At 38.9% G+C, this 9402-nt stretch overlaps 1 long non-coding RNA gene across 1 annotated transcript; it reads left to right on the forward strand.

The window, feature by feature from the left end:
• Positions 1-609: 609 nt before the first annotated feature.
• Positions 610-4770, forward strand: LOC140520608 (uncharacterized). Its single transcript, XR_011972596.1, has 5 exons — positions 610-697; positions 2480-2530; positions 2957-3010; positions 3935-3994; positions 4314-4770. It is a non-coding gene; the product is annotated as an uncharacterized lncRNA (long non-coding RNA).
• Positions 4771-9402: the final 4632 nt, after the last annotated feature.

Raw genomic sequence — 9402 nt, forward strand, 5'->3', positions numbered from 1 at the left:
AAAGTGAGATTTTGGTTGGGGCCTTAAGGGAAGTCAAGGAAACCAGGAAGTGGAGATGAGGGGCAGAGCATTTTAAGTGTGGGAGAGAACATCTGGAGTCAAGAGATGGAATGAATGTCTCCTTCACGGAATGACCTGTGTCCTCTGATCATGAGTATGCAGCGAGTAAAGTGTAAGAGCAAGCGTAAGAACATTGGAAAGGTAGGAGGGGGGTGTGTTATGAAGGGCTCTGAATGTCTTTGATCCTGGAGGCATCACTGGAGTTTATTGCATAGGTAGATGACATGGTCAGACCTAAACTTTAGGAAAATTATTTTGGTAGGAAGGTAGATTTGAAGTTGGGGCAGGATAGGCTTGGGATATGTTTTGCAAACTCCTCTTCCTTTCCAATAACTCTGGAATGTGGGTAGAAAGGGCATACATTATTAAATTCCAACCCAAATTAATGACAAAAAAAAAAATAAGATTCAGAGGGGTAAAGTGACTTGTTCAGGGTCATACAGCTAATATGTAGCAGGACAGGGTCTAGAACTCAGGTTCTCTAACCTCCATACCAGTACCCTCTTTATTATACCACATTACTTCCTTATTATACCACATTGACTCATAAATGCAGGTGAGAAGTTAAGAGGACAAAGTCGGAGAAACAGCCTGGATGCTTAAAACCATGGAAGATGGAGAGGGCATTCTCTGTCAGGTAAGGGTTGGTCTCTCCAATTCCTTGCCATCGTTGAGAATTTGTAATTTTGTGAAAGCACTTTATGAAGTGTAAAGCTCTACAGAGATGTTACTTATATTGCTTCTTGAAAGTTTTTTAAAAAATTAATCAGTAACATCAGACCTTAAACCATAAGGTGAGAGCATTGTTGAAGTGTAAAATGGATGATTTTGATGATTTTAAATTTAAATTTTCTTGTGTAAAAAAACCTCCCAAAACCTATGTAGCTAAGAGTAGAAGGAATGCAGACTACTGGAGGAAAACTTTCATAGACAAATTTTTCAGATAAGATGTGATTGGGTTGGAATATTGCTGTGATGTAGGAAATGATGAGCTGGTTGATCTAGAAAAATATGAATATGTTGTGATCTGTCTGTGTTCATCCTTCGTTTTTGAAGAAGACTAGCATCAGAGAAATGATAACATGACTTGTACTTGACTTTGTTTTGAGTGAAGGAGGGCTGTGCAAAGTCTCTAGCCTCACTTTCTCCTCCTGAGATATTCATCAGGATGACTAGAGATGGCCCAGGATGCAATGGGAGACCTTGGCCTTTTTTGGCTAAGCCCTATTCAGGTACTCACTTAGAGTGAGGTGACACCTATTCAGTGAATAGGTCTCTTTAAAAAGTAATCAGGAAATGGTCCTTTTAATGAGCCATAGGGGAAAAAAAATAAGTAAATCAAACTGGGAGGGAAAGAGCAACAGTTACTACTGATAATCAGTCTTAAGAGAGGAAAGTCCAGAAAACAGTCATTAAGTGGAGTTTGGACAGGGACCTATTGGTGTGCAATCTATGGGCTTCAAAGTACACTGGGTTTAAGGTTTGGAGAAAGAAAGAAAGAAAGAAAGAGAGAAAGAGAGAAAGGAAGAAAGAGAGAGAGAGAGAAAGAAAGAGGAAAGAGATGGAGAGAGGGAAAGGAAGAAAGAAAGAAAAAAGGAAAAAAGAAAGGAAGGAAAGAAGGAAAAAAGAGATAGAAAGAAATCTAGCCAGTAAACTCCAAGTTCACTGGGCATCCTCTGGCCGCCCAAATTTACCTTTCTTTGGACAAGGGGGGCGGGGGGGCAGAAGGGAGAAGATGACCTGAATTACCCAGCTATCTGGGTCCCCATTCAAGCAGCTCGGTCTACTCACAAGTTTGTGTTCGTCCTTTGTTTTTGAGGAAGATCATGACATCAGAAAAATGATGACATGACTTGTAGTTGACTTTGTTCTGAGTGAGGGAGGGCTGTGCAAGTCACCAGCCTCACTTCTCCTCCTGGAAAAGGAAGCTATGTCACCCTCACTATATTTTACTAGGAAAGGATGCATACTCAGACTCTTCAAGAAGATGAGATCTCACCATATGATTTGAAGAAAGAAATTGTAAGGCAAACAAACATATCCCCTTATAGAACTTCACTTCTTGATCAAGGGAAAATCAGAATAAATAACCATGGCACCTCACAGGTGGAGAACACCTTAGAGATCATCTGGGATCATCACAGGATCCCTGATTTAGAGGGAGGAGGAGGCATCATCACCTTCCACCATCTCAATTTATAGTTGGAGAAATAGGAACAATAGGGCAAAGAAAACTTACCTAATGTGACAAAACAGATATATTACAGGGCCTAGGCAAGATCGTATTTCTCCCTCTCCCACTATCTCTCAAGTTCCCCAGGTGGGTAGGGAGAGTTTGGATGTTTGCTGCAGAGGAGCTCCAGGATCTACCTGTACCCCACTCCACCCCTAACTGCTGGCCTTGCTTTTCTTTTCACAGAACCAGAAAATAGACAATTTTCTAAAAATGGTTAAAAATATGACAAATCAGGTAGGTTTCAATTTCTAGCCCTGGGCCCATGGTCAGACATCTGGATTCCTTTGACTTCCCTAGAGGTATTGGGATGGTTGGGATTTGGGGTAAAGGTGCTACCTGGCATGACTACAGCAGCAGCAGTAGCAATAATATTATTATTTTGTGCATGGCATGAGACTTTTCAGAGCAATTCCACATTCCTGATCTCATTAGTGCTTCACAACAGTGATAATTATTATCTCCATCTTTATAGATGGAAAATTAAAACTCTGAATGGAGTGATTTTCCCTAAGCCATTCCATTGAATTAGAGGAAGGAGCAGGAATTCTGTGTTCTGGCTGGTACCTTCATGTTATTAGGTAGGGATGAGGGAGGGACTTCTGAAAGGAAAGATGTGAGGAAGCTGAGAAGGGAAGAATCAATGAAATTTTCTCCAAACAGGATGACGATTCAACAACTGTGAACAATCTTCATCAACTCGCTTCTCAATACGAGGTAAGCTCAGATTTCCAAGCTCAGTTCTTTCCTCTTCTGTATTGTCATGTCCTACCTTGTTTTTCTGAGGTTCTGGACTTACTCTCCCAAGCTATCTACACATCAGCTGGTCAGGATCCCAAAATGAGGGTACTGATCCCCTTCAGGATTCTAGGAGAACCTCTGAGCAGTTGCATGTGTCTTTCCAAGGCCACTGAATGGATCCCCTGTTCTTGTGTTCTCACCAGTAACAATCACCAGTTATGGGTAATATCTTCCTTATATCATTGATTAGCATCCCAGTATCACTGAACTAATTAAAACTAATTAGCTTTTTCAAAAGGATATTTACTGAGAAGACATAACAAGAATGGAAGGACTAGCCTGTCTGCTCACCCTAGGGGACACACTCTCCCCTAAATACACAATCTGTTAGTGGGAGACAGGGAGGAAGACTCAGCTCAGACTTCAAAGAGCTGCTACAACTATTCACCCACCTCCTCTACTTTTGAATGTGGCAGAGCTAATGGATGAGTTGCCCCCTTCTCAGGCAGGTCCATTCCTTGCCAGGCTGAATTCAACTCTTCAGCACAGTTATGGCATCTCACCTGGCCCTTCCATTATAATCTCATGCCTTTCCTGGATGTAGTTTTCTCAGCCTCTTCCCTATGAGCTGAGAGCAGGCAGAGCTTGCTGTGCACACCAAGAATGGCGCTTGCAGGGCCAGAACCCCTGTCACACTGTCCCCAGTTTCATCCAGGGACTATTCAGGCCTCCTCACTGACATTAAAGGCTTCTGGATTCTGTTCAATGACCTTGCTCTCTTCCTTCACCCTACTCTGCTTCCTCATGTACCCTGGGGGTTTGTTGTCTTTCCAGCATGGCTGGGATGGGACTGACTGAGCCTGCCTGCCCCTTACCTGCTGTTCTCCACCTCTTGTGTAGGAGGATATCAATAACCATTTGTTGGATACTGCTGATGCTGAAATTCAGAAACAAAATGAGGTGGGTCCCAGTCTCTGAACTCCCTACCTGCCCCAGCATCATTGCCATGCCTCTTCTCCACTCTAGCCTTTTACCCACCATGGCCTCTATTATCCCTTGCTCTCTGATATCTGTTGCCTATCCCCAAACTCGTGTATATGACGGAAATCGCCTGTCTGACAGAGAACTTTGGGGAAGGATCAAGGTAAAGGAGAGTAAAGAAGAAAGAAAACTTTGACCCGAGGATAGGAGATGGGGCTGGGCATTGAACTGACAACATTGTTTTTCTAATTCAGCTCTGAGACCATTAACCTGATTTTTCTGTTTCCCCTCTGGTCAGCCTTGCTCAGGATCCCATTTCTGAGCAGCTGAAGATGAGAGAAAAAATAAATGACAGTGAGAATGCCAACAAGGATGATGTCTACAGTGACAATGAAGATGATATAAAGACAACAATGAGCCAATAACTGCAGATCAAATACTGAAAAAAGAGTCAATGCTGGAAAGGTAGAAATGGTGGAAAAAATTGCTTGAATTTTTGTAGCAGATAGTTGTTGGCTTGAGTATGTTTTATTTTCTTTAAGACTAAAAAGAGCATGTCACGGGACACCTTCTAAAGCTTCCAGATTTAGAGTAATTTTAATTCTTTTCAAATTATAAACCTCACCAAATAAAGAAGATGGGGGAGAATTTCAGTGCACACAGCAGAATACTAAAAGAAGATTCTAAATATAAACCTAATTTCTATTTCATAGCATTTGCTTTAAAAACAAAATAAAGTCTATTCATCACACTGAGAGATCTCCTCACTATATGTGCTTCCTTTTGATTTCTTCTATGCGATAAAAAAAAAAAAATCAATGCTCTTCTTTTTCTGTTGTTTTCCTCTAAATATCCAAGTCACTATAAGCCTTATATCCAGATTCATTATCCTGAAGAGTGTTGACCTGAAAGTTTGGTTAAAGAGGGAAACAGGCTAGGTGATATGTAAATCTATATAGTTCATCCCCTTAAAGCTAGCCATAGCTAGCAAGCTTGTACATACAAGAAGCCAAAATGTAAGTTCTGACTATCTGATAAAAGTATAACAAAATATTTATACGTTTCAGTACAGTCCCAGGATGTCTGTGTCCTTCAGAAAATGTTTAGGGCCTGGACACAAGGGTGACTAATTCTTGCCAGATTGCTGGACTGCACAAATCAGTCAACATTTACTAAGTGCCTACTATATGTGAAGCACTGTGAATCCAAAGAAAGGCAAAAGACAGTTCCTGATCCTGAGGTGCTCACCAGGGAGACATCCAAACAATTATGCACAAACAATCTACATGCAGAATAAATTGGAAATAATCAAGAGAAGGAAGGCATCAGAATTAAGGGGGATCAGGAAAGGCTTTCTGTAGAAAGTATGATCTTAATTGGGACTTGAAGGAAGCCAGAAAGCAGAGATGAGGATGAAGGTCTTCAGATCTGCTCCTGGTGGAATTCCTCATTGAAATGAGCCTGTGGCAACAATGAGAGTACAGGAATGAAGAGTCTCTAATATCTCTAATGTAGTAAATGGAATCAATCTGACTCCAAAAGGATCTAAGAATCCTATTCAGTGGCTCTGAGTTGATCGTGGTGGTAAATAACTGGGACAGTTTCCTTGGCTCAAGAAGGAAAGGGACTAACTGATTTTTCAAGAATATGAATTAATGGATGAATTAAGGATTGTGCCAACAGATGACAAAGAAAATGAAAAGTTTCATTCAAGCTTTTCATGAACAGACTTATAATGTAATCAAAGCTCCAGAAGAAACCAAATTCGAAATGTCAACTCCCAAAGAAAAATGTGTATCACCTACAAAGAACATAGAGACCCATTTCTGTTTATATGTGAAATAGTACAGGATAACCTAAGTACCAAAACATTTGAAGGCATGAGAACTTCTTTCAAAGAATAAGTATAAAGTTCATCTTTATTAAGCTACCAGAAATAAAGATTTATGGAGAAGAAAACATTCCAATGACAGGGTCCAAAACTAATATAGAACATATTTTTGGGTTATTATACTCAAAAATTTATGGACCTTCTGAAATCTGCAACTGAGCGTTCATCTAAAAAAGGTTGTTACAGCAGTATTAGAAACAGGGAAAGGAAGAGTTTATGGCATCACCAATGTATTACATACCAAACTCTTTGAAAAAGATCTAAAATATCGAATAATAAAAATTTCAGAGATAATAATAGAAAAGGAAATCTCAGTAAAAATAACTACAAAATGCCTAAAATTTTTAGGAATAAATCTACCAGAGAGCTAGTATCAAACTCAAATAGAAAATCACCCCTGTGAGCTCCATCTTGACTCAGAAAACTGCAAATAAACAATATCTACATTGTACTGTATTTTTTGTTGTTTTGTTAAACATTTCCTAATTAACTTTTAATCATGTTCTGGCTTTACTCAGGAATTATGATGTAGCAGGCCTTGGGTTTGCCACCGCTGATCTAGGATATAAAGGGAAATAATGAAAAAAATGAAGGAACAAAAGAATAGCCCTTCCAGACCTCAAACTGTATTATTAAGCAGCATTCATCAAAACCATTTGCTATTGGTTAAAAAATAGACAAGCAGTTGAATGGAATACACAAAGAGGAATTAGGAATAGTGGAACTTATTATATAAGGAGGAAATAGGAATAATAGACCTTAATCATGTTGTGTTTGTCAAATTTCCAAATATAAAAGACTTAGGAAAGAATTTCTTATTTTATTAAAAAAAAATTTTTTTAGAAAAACTGGGAAGTAGTCTTGCAGAAATTAGGATTAGAACAATGTTTTATAACATATTCCACCATGAATTCAAAATGGATAACTTGACCTGAATATTGAAGAACAATGACATAAAAAAAACTGTAAAAGCAGATCACAGATCTTTCACAGCTACAAGGAGATAAACAAGGGATAGAGGCAATAACAACAGATAAAATAGGTTAGTTTTGCATTACATGAATTGAAAGAAAAGATTGACTGGAAAGAACATTTGTATCTGGTATCTCTGATGATGGTTTGGTATACACGGTATATAGACAAGTAGTAGAAATATAGATAACAGAAATATATAATATCAAAATAAGCAGTGAAAAGTAATGAACAGATAACTCTCAAAAGAATTATAAACTATTAATAACCACATTAAAGAATACTCCAAATCACTCATAATGAGGAAAATGCAAAACAAAAACAAACCTGAGCTTCACTTCACACCCAGCAAATTGGTAAAGATGACAAAAGATAGGAACAGTCAATGTTAGAAGGGTTGTGGACAGATAGGCATACTAGTGCGCTGCTTTGGGAGTTATGCATTAGTACAACCATTCTGGAAACTGATTTGGAGTCACGCAAATATAGTGGCTAAAATGGCCTTCTCCTCTGACCAAAAGATTCTACATGCTAAGACCTGTAAATCCTGCAGAGGTAAGTGACCAAAAGAAAAAAAAAGTCTCCATAATATTACCAAATTTATCATCCTTATACAAAAACCTTGCCACATAATTCTGCTTTCAAAATTTGTGCTTTCTATGGTAAACTAGAAAGTTAGTGATTTTTCTGAAGACGTCTGTACCCTTTCCTAGCTGGAAACTCCTGCCTACTTTGACCTCTCTGATTTTTCACCTTTTCTTCATTCATAGCACAACCACTCTAATTCAGGTGCTTATCACCTCTACCCTACACTATGAAAGCCTCCCAATTGGTCTCCTTACTTTAAATCTCTTCCTTCTCTAATCTATCTCCTACACAACTGTCCAACTGATATTCCTAAAGGCCAAGTTTGACCATGGTGTTCCTCTGCTCAAAAGCGAGTGGCTCCCTTATTGCCTCTCAGTTCAAATACAAACTCCTATTTGGTATTTAAAGCCCTTTCTTCTTTCCAGGCTTATTACACATTACTCCTATTCACGTACTTGAGATTCCAAATTGGCCTGCTATTCCACATATACCATACTGGAATACAATGCAATACATTGACTCAGGAACTTCCTGCCTCTTAGACTCCCTAGTTTGCTTTTAAAGTTGAGTTTAAATGGCTTTCCTTTAAATGATTTTCCTAATGCCTTAGAAAGGAGTCAACATTTTTTAAGTGCCCTTTCCAAGGCACTGTGCTAAATTCTGGGAATACAAAGTGCTGATTTATTTTCTGTTTTTTATTTCTGTAGATATTGTTTCTTCCGATAGAACATAAAGTCCTTCAGTGGCCCTGGATTATTCTGTTTCTGTCTCTGTACTTCCTGTGCTTAGTTTATAGGAGGCACTTACTAAATGCTAATTGATGGATAACCTAGAATATTCCATGCTACAAATCCCCTTTCCTGGTCAAGTCTTTTTTATTCCACTTTGGAGATGTCAGTTGCTAGCCCCCATTTTGGGAGATGTTGCTTTAGGTATCAGCTGTCTGCCCTAGTTGGGAGGTGCTGCCCTCATATCCTTCCCTTGTTAACTCAGTCTCCTCTCTGCTCCACCCTTAGGTATACCAAGTTAAACAATATAGCCTCCGTGAGTTAAAATAAAATGTGCCAAACAGACCTGTGGTTTGGCACCAGTCTGATTTCATTCTGCAAAACTGCCTTTGATTCCCAGGGCGGTTTCAACAACTAGAATACTCTCTATCATCTACTGAACATAAAGCTTACTGCTGCCACTCAAACTTCCTCACAATCTGGTGATATTATGCCTTGCTACTAGTAATTCCCATCTGCTTTTCCCTGTCTTTGCTTATCTTGTTCCCTATCTCTGAAATCCTCTCCTTCACTCTCCACTTGGCTAATTCCTATTCTTTTTTCAAGAGCTATCTCAAATGCCCTTTTCTATGGGAAGGTTTCCCTGATTTCTAGTTGAGTAAGACCTTCTTCCTTAGGCCTTGAAATGCATTGTCCCATTCCCAAATCTTGTTCTATTTTGAATTATATCTGCATGGCAATCATATTCTCTTACTAGACACTAAACTCCATCAGGGCAGAAATCATCTTTCTTGCTAATTTTTCTCCATTACCAAGCACAGAGATGTTTAATAAATGGTTGCTAAGGGAAATCTTTGCAGAAGGCTCACAGGAAGCTACAGTTGGAAGTCTGACTAGATTTAAGGGTCTGAGACAACATGAAAGATTAAGAGGATGTATATTTGCTTTTAAGGAAGGAATGTGGGAAGTTCCTAAGGGAAAGCACAGGGCACCGGGTTAAGGGTACAAAAAGTACAAAGTCAGTGTTAAGGAGGTAGAATGCTGAGTAGAAAGGTATTTTTAATATTCCTTTTTATAAATTCCTATGTTTTACATTTTGGGACATGGCAAATGTGTGGATTTGTTTGCTTGATCTGTTACAAGGATTGTCTTTTTAAAAATATGTTATTTGGGAGTAGAGGGAATAAGCATTTATACAGCACTTATTG

Source organism: Notamacropus eugenii, chromosome 1 (genome assembly GCF_028372415.1).
Source record: "Notamacropus eugenii isolate mMacEug1 chromosome 1, mMacEug1.pri_v2, whole genome shotgun sequence".
Taxonomy (NCBI): domain Eukaryota; kingdom Metazoa; phylum Chordata; class Mammalia; order Diprotodontia; family Macropodidae; genus Notamacropus; species Notamacropus eugenii.